We start from the raw sequence: 15478 nt of genomic DNA on the forward strand, positions 1-15478 counted from the left end.
CCATTGAACCGGCTGCATTTGTGACAGCAAGTGCTTCAAATGAGTGTTCCACTCTTTTATGTTGTCTGGTGTTATATGTGCAAGTCGCTTCAAGCAGAATATATTGTATTTGTAAGGAAAGGAACATATAATCTTCCATTAAAGTGTATAAAACCTTTCAGTTAATGAACAAAGCTTGATGCAGATATAAAATGATATATGTAGATGCAATACCACCTGTAACATTTTCTCTATGACTCATTTTCTTTACTGTTTATTTTCATAAACGTCAAATAAATGTCACAAATAAAAGGAAGTTGTGACAACCGAGAAGCAGTGGTTGTCACGTGACGTAATTGACAGTAACGTCAGCTGGTACTAAAGCGAACGGATTGTTGTGTAACGCTTCTTAAAAGTTACAGTGCAGCGTTACGCGTCACAGCCCTATGTGCAAATAGTAATGAAGGTAACGCTATAGTTAATTATTATGATTATTTTTGCGTTTTTGTCAACGTCGCTGCAGGAATGGAGCTCGTCATGCAAGGTAAGCTTTATTTCGTATTCTACGTTTTTCATGCATATGCAACAAATTTAATAGCTGATGATGCAAAGCGTTTGCAACGTATTGTTAAAAAAAAGTGATGATAAATTGGCCTTTAAGATTCGTAGGATCACCTGACGTTTCAATGCAGCTCATATTTTGGCAGCTTGTATTAGTCAAACAGTTTTTTTTTTTTTTTAAAGACATGGTAGTGATGTTAAAAACAGTTGTGTAGTGATACTAATTATACAATGAGGACGTCTAACGTCATGCAGCATTTTACTTGAGTGGGGAAATCACTTTTTAGAGTTTTGTATGAGGTCTGTAATTTGACTCCAGTCTTGTGTTTAATAAAAAGAGGTCTGATCATAATAGAAATCTGTTGTAGTCACTTCATGTCTGCCCTCGACCCCCACAAGGCCATATCTGCAAAACTAAACTTTTAATATTTCCTTAATGCTTTCATTAGAACCCCTTTGTTGGTGAATTGTAGGGCTTGCTGCTGCAGCGACAAAAGAACCCCAAGACTTATTTCACTTGGCAAGCGTGTCCATTTAGACGCCTTACTTCAATCACAGCGTGCTACTCCCCATGTGACAAATGTCATTGCCATGGTAGCTCTGGTCTAAGATAAATAAATGACTCTGCAGTGTAATTGCCCATCAGCGCTCGGAACATTGCACGATTTTGTGATCTTTGCAACAAGGAACATGTTGTCGTTTTGAACAGAGAACTCTTCTAGTATGGAAATTGTCCAGAAGATATGAATAGTAGCCCTTTAATAGTTGTGGCTTTTTCAAACAGCGGTTGACTGGCCGGCCCAGGGTTTGCCTTCAAATCCCTTAAACTGTCCATTGCTGTCAAGACCAAAAGCGCTCCACATATGTCCAGTGAGGAGTTCTAATGCTTTTTTCAGGCGTAAAGGAGTCTGGGGATAATTGGTAATGGGCAATGGCAGCAACCCCCCCCCCCCCCCCCCCCCCCCTCATGCCACCTGGAGAATCGCACTACTCCTGCTAACCGCCACCGCTTTACTCCTTGCACGGAAAGATGTTCCTTGGAAACAGAAGCAGCGAAAGCTGGCTCTCGGGATTGGGATGTATAAATAGTCCTCACGCTGCACAACATGTTCTGTTTTGATGTAATTATGGCGCAGGAAAAGCCTGGTTTAGCTGGGAGGGCTCTCGGGCAACTGTTAAACTCTTTAACGGAGGGGTTAGCTGTTGCAAATGGTTGCACCTGGTTGAGCTTGGTGCCTTTTTTTGGACCAGTGAAGAGATGTAGATGAAGCGAGCGCTGAGGGATGGAATGGAAGCACGCTCCTGCACGGTTACTAGGAGAGCCTGAACGTGATGAGGGCCAGATGTTGGAACTCGGCTGCAAAGAGGAAACAAAGATTACATAAATTGGAACGGAATCTTGACATTTATAATTTTGTTCAAATGGATCGTTTGGGACTTTTGACTTCTTTTTGTAGTCGGGATGTTCGATCCCACTTTTAGTACTAAATTGTTGACCAGTCATCAGTACCAATAGCGATACCAAGCACCGATACCACGAGCACTGACATCACATAAAATTAATGGCAAATTTACATTGTTCTAATCTCTAGTTTCCTACTCTAGTAACTAAAATAGTTTTTTATACTAATAATGATATGGCTGACTAAAATTTGTATTGTTCTAATCTTGTTTCCTACTCTAGTAATTAAAATAGTTTTTATTTATAATAATATGCCTATGAATGTTGTACATTATGATCAACATCAATATATATATATTTATTTGCTTGTATGTGACCTCGTGGTTGCACTGGTCTGCAATGAGTGCTCAAATGAAATCAATATGAAGCAGGGGCAAGAGAAGTAATTGCGCTTGTGAACACAAGGGAGCGCACTTATCCTATCCCTGCTCCTACTCAGGAGCGGTCACAATCTTTTCCAGCCTATTGTTCCTCTTATTAGAAGTCACGAGTGTTTCTATATGCGAGGAAATATACTGAATTCAATCCCAAAAATATAACGCCGGCTGTTTAAAACTTGCAAATACTCCAATGAAAACATGAGCAGGTCATGTTAGGGATCAGTCCTAATTCCCAAAAACAATAGTGGTCCAAATCATCTCTCCTAACACTTGTTCGCGCCCGTGGCATTGAATGATTTGAATTCTTACTCTGGTGAGTTTCCCCCCTCTGTGAATTAATTAGTCTTTGCCAAAGCGGGCCACATTTGTCATTTGAATTTATGCTAATGAGTGCCAAGATCTCATGGAAGAGCTGATAGGCCAGAGCAGCTGCTCTGTCCTTGCGGGGCCTAACTGTCTTCCCCTTTTTAACTGCTTCATCTCTCCATCTTCTCCTCTCTCTGTCTCGCCATTCCATCTTTCATTCCTTCCCTTCATTTTCACTCTCCAACTTGCTCTTTGCTGCTTGTCTCTCGCCTGGTGTGGCCTTATCATCACCCCCCTCCCATGCACCCCCTTTGCTCCTTACCTCCTGCTGGTCCTGGGCTGCATGACCTGTCAGGAGAATGGCCGTGTCCCAGGCTGATAAGGTGGCTAATTATCCAACATGTCTGCACAGCAAGGGAAGTGGATGAGCTAACACAAAGCAACACACAAATCCGTGTGGCCTGTTGCAAGAACGGTGTCAGACATTCGCTCGGCGCAAATCTAGGCAGGTAACTCGGTAAAAGGAAAAAAAAAAAGAAGTCAGCGGTCTATTATTTTGAGTAGCTGTACACTTCAGCCTCGCCGGCTCCCCATTTGATCTGGTAGAAATGAGCACTTTGGTGCTCTTTCTATAATGTTCACTTGCTGGGAGGGAGAAGTCTGCATTCTAGAATGTGAAATGTGTTTCAAGTCATGGTCAAGTTGTTGAGAAGGTATGTCAGAGGACATTTATTTCTTTACTAAGGTCTGCTTGACCTGTTTGTTCTGTATTGCAAGAACCCGAAAGCATTTCCAGGAAATTTTCAAGCGTGCAAAAAAAAGTTAACTGTAAAAAAAACATTTCAAACTTCAAAATGTTGACAACTGAGAAAGTATCCCATGAGCCCAAATTCACTTACTGTCCCTAATTGGCTTAGCACGGCATCCCGAAAAGACGTCGTATTTATACTTTTTCGACTTAATCAAATTTACATTGGGAACTTTGCGTTTATCACATCGCTCCCAACACCCTAGAGTGTCTTCGGTAATTTGGCTCGGATACATTCCACCTACTCAAAGAGGGAAAAAAAAAAAAAAAAAGTAAGGCCTAATGTCATTTCGAGGGGATTATTGTGATCTTTCAACACATCTTTGCGTGGTGTTAAGGAGTGGAAGGAGAGAGCACGCAAAGTGATAAAACCGCACCACAGAGCCTCTGTTTTAACGTTCTCTCTCTCTCCCTCTCTCGCTCTCTCTCTTCTCCAATCAGGCTCATTTTTCCCTCACAGCACCAAAAGCCATATTATGTGCTTGTCAAGATGGATAAACCCCTCAGCCAAATGTTCAGATGAAAACAAATAAGTAGGAGACGTTCATGTAATCGCTTCTGCCAGAGAAAGGCTTTAAGAAGAACATAAACACTTTCTGGAAATGTGCCTCACATGCGCTAATTCCCTCCTGCTTTTGTTTGAGTCTCATTCAACTTCGGGAACCATTTTATACTCTGCCGTGATGAGATGTCACTGTTGGAGACGCGCTTAAAACGACTTTGCAGCATGGTTAGCGTCAGCGAAGAAAAAATAAGAGCTCGTGTTACCTTGCTGCCCGTGTGATTATATTCAGGGGAATTTGGAAGGAGGGGAAAAAAAATCTTAATTAACCCGACTGCAAGATGAATACAAAAAAAAGGAGGGCTCTGTCAGGACTTTTTAAAATGATCAAACTCAGGGTGCCCTATTATCAGGTCACGGTTGCTCTTTGTTTGGAGCGCTGTGTTTTTCTATGGCATGACTGGGTCGTTTTCACATGAGAAAAGTCCCCCAACTGTCACTGCACTCCCACAATGGTCCGAGCCAAGCCTTTGCGTAAAATTCCCATGGTGGTGGTCCTTGGACGGCTCACAGCCGCACGTTCCAACTTCCTCAGTCGGATCAAGAGTTTGCTTTGCTTGTCACACCGCAGTGCGGCTCTAGTTCGGGTAAAAGATAGGGTGAAAAAATGCTGACCAAAAAAAAAAAATCACTCGATCTCTTCATGTTAAATTGCAATTTTTGTGTCTGAAGATCAAACTAACTGTAGAGAGAGTAGGATGGGAGACCCGGGAGAAGAAAAACATGCCCAAAGTGTCGTGAAAGTCAAAGAATGTCCTGAAAGTTAGATAAAAAAAAAAAAAAAAAAGCTCAGGTCTTTTAAAATATTGAAGCGTGAGGACACGCAAGTTTCCCAACAACCACTCAGCTCGCCAGTCCATTTCTCCTCTCACTCGTGGCCTCGAACTAAAAGGTCTGCTGCCTCTTTGGTCGCTGTTAAAGCTTGAAAGCAATTCAGACCCACGACAACAAATCACGTCGACCTTAAATGACTTCCAATACCGAAAATGTAGCAGCCCGTGTCGGTTTCCCATCGTTCGTTTTGATCGGCTCCCAAAAGCTGTGACGTAGAACCGAACCGACGAAAGGTTTTTTTGCAAAATCAAAAATGATGATGCAGACTCACTTAAGGGTTGAAGCACCAAAATAGATAAGCGTGTTAAGACTCTGGGCCAGCTGGCAGGTTTTCGAGCTGGGAAGTCCCGCCGATTGTAATGCGAGGGCAGTCGAGGGGGCCAAAGAATGACCAGGCCTCCTCCCGGTTCGGTTGCTCCAACTAAATGGAGCAGATCAATCACGCCGGACGGCGCCGTGACAGCGTGTTAGGGATCCGTGCCACGGCACAGTGTTTTTTTGGACAGCGCTGTCTTTTGCGACAGCGGCTTGCTGACTGGCAGATGCACACAGCCATTCTTCGAGCAGATGGCCGTGGCAAGGACGCGGGCAGCAAAGCCTCCTCTCAAGCTGTATAGTATACTCCAGCGCTGAGAGAGAAAGAGAGAGATCTGATGAGGATGCAGGGTGGACTTGTCAAAAAGGTCTGGCTTGGATCACAGTTCTGGTCTGGCCTGAGGCAGGGTCTATGAGGCGTGGTCTGGGGATGGAGGTTCCAGACAGTGATGCAGTATGGTAAGATGTTTGAGGCTTCCCTGGCTCAACATCTGTCAGAGTGGGATCCCATGAGGTAGTGCAAGCTCTGTGTTTAGTGGCATCCAGAGATTGGGCCAGTCTGGCCTCGTTGGAGGAAAATGTGACCTACATTACCCTAAAGGAGCAATGCTGCGCATTCGGAACTTTATTGAAAGCTCTGAAGTTGATCAGTGACCATTTCCAAGTTGCTCTCATTCAAAAACATTTTTACACGTGGGGAATAATATAGGCGGCGCAGTTCTTCGAATTCAAAATACATGTTGCGCATGCAAAATGGAATCATGTCGGCAGCAGGGTGGAGTTGCGGTTCCAACGTCTGCCTTCTTATACGAACCACCGCAGTCGACAAGCGCTGGGTTCTAATCTTGGCTCGGGCCCTCCTGTGTAGGCTTTCCCCTTTTGTGGGCTTTATTTGGGGACTCCGGCTGGTATTCCAATTCTAAAACATGTTAGGTGGCTCAACTTGACTTGAAGTGAACCCACGACGAAGAATTACAGTGGCTGCTAATCAATTGTCTGACTTGGTTTCGGTTTGATACAATATAGTGTACTTTATTGTTCGTTTTGTTTTATGATTGAACCACAAAAACATGGCAGCGACTTGCATCACGATTTTTGCACAAGGCAAATTTATTATTATTATTTATTCTTAAAGGAATGCATGGTTTGCGTTTGAAGGGTTCATATAAAATGCCACCGGCAGTTCATTCTTAATCCATTTGTCATCTTTTCCTTTGTGTTAAAAAAACAATAGCAAAGGGTATTAGCTTGTCACAGCGCTTTGTTTACTCTGGAACAGTGAATCCTCCCACTTACTTTGATGCTAATGCTTTTTAAATGAAAGGCTTCAAAGCGTCCTTATGGAGAAATTTGTGATTAGGTTTGCAATATTTCTATTTTGACTGGTTTGCAGTGTGTCTGGAATTGGCTGAAATTATTTTGTTTGAATTCTGTCAATTATATCTACATGATTAATGAGGATATAGTCCACCAATCTGAATTTTTAATGTTAATAAATCAGTCAGGTTTTGTTTTTGTGGCATGGCTAAAATACTTGTAGAGTACTTTGTACTGTGCAATTTTGTTAAATATTCATTGTTTTATTTTTGAAATATAAAGTGGTCCAGTGGAATCTCTATGCTAAATTGTACGTTTTTTACATCAATAATCCCTCTTACAAATAATGAATTTCAGCCCCAGATATCCAATTATTGGTCAACCACTAATAATCGGTATCGGACCTGGAAAAAAAAATATAAAATCACACTGCGTCTCTTTCGCTCTGTAAATTTTTACAAGCAATGCGGGGACCTCCTGAAAAAGATTCAACTGGTCTTCTGCAATAACTTTGAACATTACCAGCTCGGGCCAACGACTTGTACTCTTCATCAGAGCCTTCATTATGATCGCCGTCTGGCCGCAACTCTGGACACTGTAACTTTATTGGAGATCCCTTTTTGTTATCATTCCTCTCATGGCGGTGGAAATGTAAACAGGGCTTGTGATGAAAGTGCCCTTATGGCACGGAGGGAAGCGAGCGAGGCCGCTCCGCCACTTACACGCTATGCCTTATGAATAAGTAATGCTACTGGACGTGTAGCGGTTAGTCAGAGAGGAGCAAGGTCCGCGCATCAACCCCATCTCTGTTTGCCTTGTTCATTTTTCATAGGATTCAGGGGTGGGGGGTCGGAATAAAAGGCAGCTCACACAGACTCTTCTGTTCTCCGTCACGGCCTGGCAAACGCTTAACAATATCGCCCATCTTCTCTGATACAAGTTCATGTTGTTTCTCTCCGTGCAACTTGACAACAAAATGAAGCAGACGTGCTCGCCTCGGAGAACACAGCGCAGGTTGTTAGTGTTAGTTTTCACAATTAAGACGACTTTTCCCTTACAGACTCCAGATGACCCTTTTCCTCGAGGACTTTGATTCAACCTGGCGTGGAAAAGTACACATAAGCGACCACGCTTCAGACGAAGAAATAAAACAGTTCAAGTCGTCTTACCTAAAGTGTTTATATGATGTCACTCATTACCTGTTTGATGTTTTGCATTAGCCGAGGAGCGCTCTTAAAACACGCTTTAAATAGTTTCAATCGAGCTACAGCGCCGAGTGGCCATCTTTCGAAGCTGCGGGTACTCAAACGCTCTCCATCGACAACCACGTAAGGTTGCGTATTAAAATGAACCGCCGCCGAATGTACTCGACAGACGCCGATGGTCCGCTGCCAATCGATGACCTTCATGATGTCATAATGGAGGTCAAGTTATCCGATTAGATCTGGATCCTGTTTACTCACTGCTCCAACAACACCTTGAATTATTGATTGAAAGGAAGCAAAGATGTCCTTCAGAATAATATTACACGCGGAAGGCTTCTCGGGAAGACCATTATCAATTAATTGGCACGTTATGTTAACTTTACTTTTGTTTTGCTATGTTTAGTTTTGTGATATTATTGTTTGTTGGCATGCCTGAGGTTTTTCCAGCGTGCCTAATTTTCCAGTTGAAGTTTTGCAACATATTTGAATCCAATCCAGTAATTTGCTTTGAAAAAAAATCATGTAATTAATTTATTGTGACAAGCAGAAAAAATGTAATTGTAGGAAATGGTCCTTGAGTCATTCAAGGTTAAGGAAAAGATTATCCTATAATTCAGTTAGTGTTGCGATGCACAAAAAAATTTGGTGGAAAAGTGGTTCAGCATTTAGGAAATAACCTCAGAAGGGAGCAAAGAAATTGCAAAAAAATGATACAGCGGAGATTAGTTATTTATTTTTTAAACGGTATTATTTTTTCTAATGTTTCAGTTTTGCCCGTGGTTACCTCGTTTTCCGTTTTCAGTTCCAGGCAAAAAATTTCCTTTTGGTGCATTTCAAAAACAGTTTCCCCAAAACACTACTTGTTGAATCCTGTAAAAATACAAAAACAAAGTGAGAATCATTTTTAAACGCTCATCCCGGCCGGCCGGGGCCACGGCTTCAACATCAGTTTGAGGCAATTTCAACCATTTTCACCGAGATGTCCTGAACTGTGCTGCGCGGGCAAATATTTTCTCAAGGGAAGAACACATTAAGTGTGCCTAACCTCTCGCCGGGATATTGCCATTGTACAAGCGCTGCCTTCTAAGGTGCAACGTGAATAGAAAAAGGTCAGAGCAGAGCCTTGGCTGTGCACCTCTAAATAGAAAAGATCCAGGCCCTTGTCTGTTTGCAGTATTTTTCCTTTTTGGAGCGGGTTAATTGGAGGCGATTGCCGCGCGGTCACTTGCCACAGGCGGGAAGCTTACGGCCTGTTCCTCCTTCTTGTCCGACGCTTGATAAACATTCAGTACGTTCGGGCTGAAATCAAACCAATTTACTCAATTAACAGCAAGCTTCAAAGACAATTACACCGATTCTGTTCAAATGAGATGATTTAACTACGTGGTCACACAAACAGTCTCCTGTTAGTCTTCAAATTATTTTCATTTGTAAATGAATTCCGCTGATTAAAGTTCCAGATTTTGAAGGGGTGGTAACATGTGTCGATCGATCTTTTCGGAAAGGTGTTGGGCTCAACTTGCCGCACGATACTTCTCATGGAGTTGTATGTGGGTCAGATTGTGTTCCTGGAGGCCAAGTGCAGGCTGCAATTGAGGGATTTGGCTGAGTCAGCATCTCTGCGGGACCAGGATGCAGCGCTTTGTTCCGCTGTGACTAGGCAACCGGCCTCAATGTTTTGTGCATGCATGCAACTGCTGTCGCCCTCTCTTTAATTTCAGTCTGCCAGTGTCCCACTTAGAACCCGTGCAGTCGGGCCAGCGCACTTCACAATATGTCCTACTTCGTGGCGATATCGTTTCCGATATAGGATGAGACATTTTAAACTGCTTTGGTTCCAACAGTTCTCTTCACATATACACAGCAGATTATTTTGGCAATTAATTTTTTTTTATTTGCGCTGTTGAAGATCGAGCCTTTTTTATACTCATATTTTCCCAGAAATTGGGAGCATCATGTTGTATTAATTTAAAAAAAGTGACTCATTTCTTTGAACTTGTAAATCGTGACTTTAAGATTGACTAGATGCCAGATTAAAATGGCTGTAAGGCCAATGACAAGTCTGGCATGTCTTCACTCCGCTCCACAATGATTTCACCTCGGGTTTACCAATTATATGATTTACTCGTGCGTGACATATTTTCAATCCCGGTGATTTGCTTGAACATGTCTGTAACCCTAACTAGCATTCGCCGGTATTTGCAACCAAGCTAATTTATCTAACCTTGAGCCGTATGCTACTTGGATGAAATAACTACTAATTGTTTTCTATACAAAACAGACTAAAGCATCTCCATCATATCAGTGAGAAGCGAGTAAGGTCATTCTTGAGGTTGCTGAGATTTCCAAAAGGTGTTGCAGCTCAATTGTTAATGTCGGCAATGACAGAGGACCGAGATGTTAGGATGATGCAAATGGATATGTGGTGTTCACTGTTTCGCGACGCCGACGTGGTGATGAATTATAAAGTCCTATTCATTTCTTCCATCTATAGTCCGACGCGATGAAACTTTTTTTTTCTTGAAGTTACACAGATGTTGCGCAGTAGATCATTTGAAGAACCAATAATCCAACGGTTGTATATGGACAGAGGCTTAAATGAACATTTTTGAATTCTTTAAAAATAGCTGATTGGGCAAATAGTTACTAAAATCACTTTAATGTTCCAAAACATTATTGTCTGTGTTAATTCACTTGGATGTAAATATAAATCAGACGTTTGCGCTTCTTCTTATCACCGCCTCGAAGCCATGCGGAGTTCTCGACTGACGAGAGCAAAAGACTCTCTTGCTCTTAATGTTTGTCAGGGGAGAATTTATTTGAGTGGGAACACATTCCATCTTGCCAAAGCAAAGTGTCCCTGACCCACAATTTACTTAAACACTACATAAATGCATCGTGAGCTACGACTCCCTCAAGCCCGTTCGGAAGCATAAAGAGGCGAAAGATCTGATGATCGGGTTTTCGCCAACCATTTCCAGGCAGTGTAAGAGGGGAGGCCTGAAAAAGTCGCTCACACAGCCTGATCTTTGTGACTCTGTCTTGAACCGTCCCTAATTAAACACAATTAAACAAATCTCGTGGACTCCGGCGTAATCCGCCGGCCCGCGGTGGGAGCGGGAGAGGAAGTGGAGAGAGTGGGACTTGGCAAGGGGAACGGACAACACATCCCAGCAGAACAAAGCCAACCAGAGCGTCTAATGTATCAAACACATGGATTAGCGGTTAGCTTGGGCGCGCTGGGGCCGAGTGGGAGCCTGCGGTTTGAAGCTTTTTCGGAGGCTGACTCGGCCCCGGGAAGGAGAGGGGGCCCCCCGTTTGCTCATGTGGGAGGACTGCAAGTGTAAATTGACATCTGTATAAAGATAAGTAAATATGTTATAAATCTGTCAAAGGGAATTTGTTTTTTTTTCAACAGACAGGTGCCATGGTTATTATAGTTTTCCATATCCATGTTACCAGAATCCCTGGATGAAACGTAGAAAGAGGAAACTGAGGAATAAGGTTGAACTGTTTTGTGGATGTCGGGCGGAACAGACTGGTTTATTTGATTTGTCACAAATGGGTTAGTTGTGTATCAAAGCTACATATTAGTTTTTTGCATTGTTTAATGCTCGTGCGGAGATGTGGTGGATATCGTGGCTCCATTTTTTTTATGTTCTTGAGTACCTTTTTAGGTTGACCATGAGGTCTCGCAATCTTGATCCTCTGAATCCATAAGAGAAAACAGTTATGCAGCAATTCATTTATGATTATTCCAAAGTATTATAATTGTCTGATGAACAAATGTCAGAGGACACATTTTGTTGTTTAGATGGTGACAGTGATTTTTTCCCGATGGGGGGGCACTTGCGTGAACTGGTTCAAGTGAGTGACTCTGCGAAAACGGTCCCTAAAATAAAATTCACCATTGAAGTAAATAGAAAAAGCCATATCATTTAAAATAAAATCTAAAGTTGTCAACAACTGACTTCATTTCCTAATCTTCTCACCTTTCTTTTCATTCTGTAATATTTTCATAACTACGGAATCTTGCACTTGACTCCTCGTACTGAGTCATTTGGACGGAGCCACTTTTGAGCATGTATTATTCACGTGTATTCAAGCCCCACTCTGGCCCAGGGAGGAAGTGCTCTCTCCCAGTCTCCGTCACAGGATATCAGCCTCTAATTCATTATTCAACGTGCTGGAGAAGGGCCACTCAGTCTAACTCGTGCTCCTTGGACAGCCCAGCGTAGTTAAGGACTACAGAGGATTGTTCAATCTCCCGAGCTTTCTTCACAGGTTTACTGCACCTTTTTTAAGTTGGACTCAAAAAAACCAAAATGTAGCGTTTTGAACGTCCCTGCAAATGTGATGCAATCTCATGAGGATCATATTGTCCCTAACTACTGTTTGTTCATAAAACCCGAGTGAAAATGGAAAGAGAAGTCCCGTCTAATTTTGTACTGCAGTATTATGGCCGAGGTTTTGTGCAGGCTGAGCAAAAAGTTGACATTTTCTTATTTATAGTGTGGTTGCAACTGTCTAGTACACTTACATGATGTGGCAGGAATGCTTCACTAAAATAACATGCATTTTGCTTTTCCCGATGCAGCATTTTTTTCAAATGCTATGTGCTACAGCCAACACAATTACCTGAGTGATTATAGACGAGAACATACGGAATAAATATTTTTGCTTTCGTTTTCAGCTCCTATGTTCATTGAGACTTGAAAAGTTCCAGTCCAAATTTATGAGCTAGTGAAAGTGGCGCAGAGATCACATCCAGAGTCTGGAAGAAGATCAATCTTTAATAAATTAGGTCGGCGGACTGAAGGTCTCTGGAGATGCACGACAGCAGGGAGTGTATCTGGTTTTGGGTCACTTGTACCCCTGACACAGGCAGCCGCAGACCAGTAGGCAAAATCCGTTCCCACTCTCGCTTCCCTAAAATTGCTCCTCCGCATGTAGATTTCATGACTCCTATCGTTATCATCCTTTGCTGCTTCCTATTCACATTTTCTTTCTTCTCTAATGTCATTACATCTATCGACATTGTTACTTGCTGAAACTAGCACCATAAACTACCGGTTGATTTATTTGAATTTTTTTTTTTGCGTTCTGAGGTGGAACTGGAGGCACAATCAAGCTTCAGATATGCCGCCACTCCAGTCAAGTGGAGAATAAATTGCACGATTAAGGTGGACCCAAGGTGCGCGTTGTCGTTGAAGTCTTGGCATCTAAACAATAACAATGCAGTCGCTCAAAGCTATATGCATATGTGTGTGTGGATAGATAGATAGATAGATAGATAGATAGATAGATAGATAGATAGATAGATAGATAGATAGATAGATAGATAGATAGATAGATAGATAGATAGATAGATAGATAGATAGATAGATGGATGGATGAGCACCTCCATAATATACAGTAAAAGTTACAAAACAAACTGACAAATAACTTGTTTTCAAATCAGACGAGTAAAAACTGGTCAAATATTAAAAAAAAAAAGATATCAAAAGTGAAGACAATTTGCAATTCTAGTAATGACACACGAATTTGATGCACAATTTGTCTTCAGGCCACATAAAATGATGAGGTGGGCCCTATCTGGCCCCCGGGCCTTGAGTTTGACACCAGATGGATAGATAGATAGATAGATAGATAGATAGATAGATAGATAGATAGATACTATGGTCTACTATATCCACAAACATTATTACTGCCCCAAAGCAATACTTGTGAATTAAGTTTATATAAATTTCTTCTTAAGAGAATTGCGGCTTGGAAATAAACCTGACGGTGCATGTCATGTATACAGAAGAAAAAGTAAAAATGATGCAACGCCCTACTGCCATGAATTTAATAATCAATACTATTATGGTTAAACAGTGTTTTGGATTAAGTGTAAATAGACTGTGAAATTATAAATATTTTTTTTTCGTATACATAATTGGATACATGAAGCGTGCGTTAATAAATTGTTTACTTGCTTTCGCAGGTTCCTTCTTGCGTTAATAGGCCATGACAGATTTTGCTTGTTAATAATTGTGCCTGTTGCTTGCTGGAGATGATAGATGGGGTGCAAACAGCTGTGGCATCAAGATGCATTTCATGTAAAACAGGGATGTGAAGATGTGTGTGTGTGTGTGTGTGTGTGTGTGTTTGCACTATGCGTTGTTTGGCACATTTTCGCGGATGGGTGTATGTTATCCTTGTCTTTTGGAGTCAGACCCCAGGCTATGTCTAATTGGAGGCTTCACACTTTCAGGCTTGACTCACACTGACACGCTCGACCTTGGCTCTTCTCCCTTTGCCATGAAAAGGGAAAACAGCGACACAGAAACATGCCGCCTTCTTAGCCGAGAAGAGAAACTTCGCTGCTGCGTCTTTTTTTTTGGTTTTTTTCTTCCCATTTTCGTACTCGCTTGTCTTTCTTCTGCCGCTGTTCTCAGCTTCAAGAGTCGTCGACATTCCCACTTCCATTTGTAGAGATGAACTTTTCAACCATGGAAGGATGATTTAAAAGACAAACAAAAAGGTCGTATCTGTCTGTCTGTGATGTTAACGCTTGATACGTTCTTAATCTGGCGGCACGGTGGAGCACCGGTTTGCGTGTTTGCCTCGCAGCTCTGAGGTTGTGGGTTCGATGATTATAATAATGATGGACATTCTTTATCTGAATTACATTTGCATAAGGGGGATATTTTTTATGACTATCAACCTTGCAACACATACATTCGATGCACAATTTGTCTTTGCGGGCCACCGTAAATGATGTGGCGGGCCGCGTCTGGCCCCCGGGCCTCGAGTTTGACCCTAACCCTAACCCTATAGGGTCTCCACTTGTTCTTGTGGGAATACAGCCGTCAATACACCTCTTAGCATACATTGCAACACTTGCTCCCTCAGGTCTCGCTCCCCTTTTAGCATCCAAGGGCCTGTTTATGGGCTTGATTTTCTTTTTTTTTTTTTTTTCCTCTCTCTTCCCATCAGGCGGCATTGATCAAACAGCACAGTAAGAGTTGTTCAAGGTGGACATTACTACTGATGGCAACCAGTGCTGCAGACCCTTGTGTAAAAACCAAGGCCATTATTCACCTGATTGCCCTCTCCCCCATCTCATGTAGTGGACATTTGATGATTTGGCAGGTATTTATATCACCCCCCCTCCCCTATGTCAGGTGTGAAGTGCAGGCTTTTTGGTGGGATCCATTTTGTTGTTTAGTCCCCAAGAAGGACCGAGAGTAGTGCCAGATGTATAGATGATTGAGGTATGTTTTAGCATAACTTAGGAAAAAAACCCACTTGGAATGTGAATACTCAACTTATCCTGTAAATATATGGCCAGTTATTTTATTCACATTCAAATACAAAGGAACCTCTGAGGACAAATATATACAATATTATTTATGTTTAATAATAATGATAAAGTGATATTTTTACTTTTTTATATTTTATTATGCAATAATATATTTTCCATCATAGGAAATACCAGAGATTTAAATGTTTTTAAACCGAAGCAGCATGCTCATTGGGTGTCCAGATGGAAGTACAAAAAGTTATGTACAGCACTTTTGCAAAATAAGAAGGCAACCTGTACATCAACAGAGAGAAAGTAAAAATGAGGGTCTAATTCGATGTGCCAGATTGTGATGTTCAAGAGTAGGACAAAAAGTGTGACCTTTTTTTTTTTTTTTTTGCTCAACTTCTCTGCAAAGCTTAGCGCCACTGTGTCCACGCGTGTATAAATAATAGGCCCAC

General features: G+C 41.9%; 1 protein-coding gene across 5 annotated transcripts in view; it reads left to right on the forward strand.

Annotated features, from left to right (window-relative positions):
- The first annotated feature begins 334 nt into the window (after nucleotides 1-334).
- Nucleotides 335-15478, forward strand: part of mef2cb (myocyte enhancer factor 2cb) — a 144802-nt gene continuing 129658 nt past the window's right edge. For 2 of the 5 annotated variants that reach the window (XM_088376069.1, XM_088376070.1), the window contains exon 1: nucleotides 338-523. The gene's annotated coding sequence lies outside the window, so the exon portion shown is untranslated. Of the gene's footprint in view, nucleotides 524-15478 lie in introns of all 5 variants that reach the window. The other 3 variants (XM_088376067.1, XM_088376068.1, XM_088376071.1) reach the window with 2 other exon arrangements.

This window comes from Syngnathus floridae, chromosome 5, assembly GCF_059516105.1.
Source record: "Syngnathus floridae isolate MCC-2025c chromosome 5, RoL_Sflo_1.0, whole genome shotgun sequence".
NCBI classification, from domain to species: Eukaryota; Metazoa; Chordata; class Actinopteri; order Syngnathiformes; family Syngnathidae; genus Syngnathus; species Syngnathus floridae.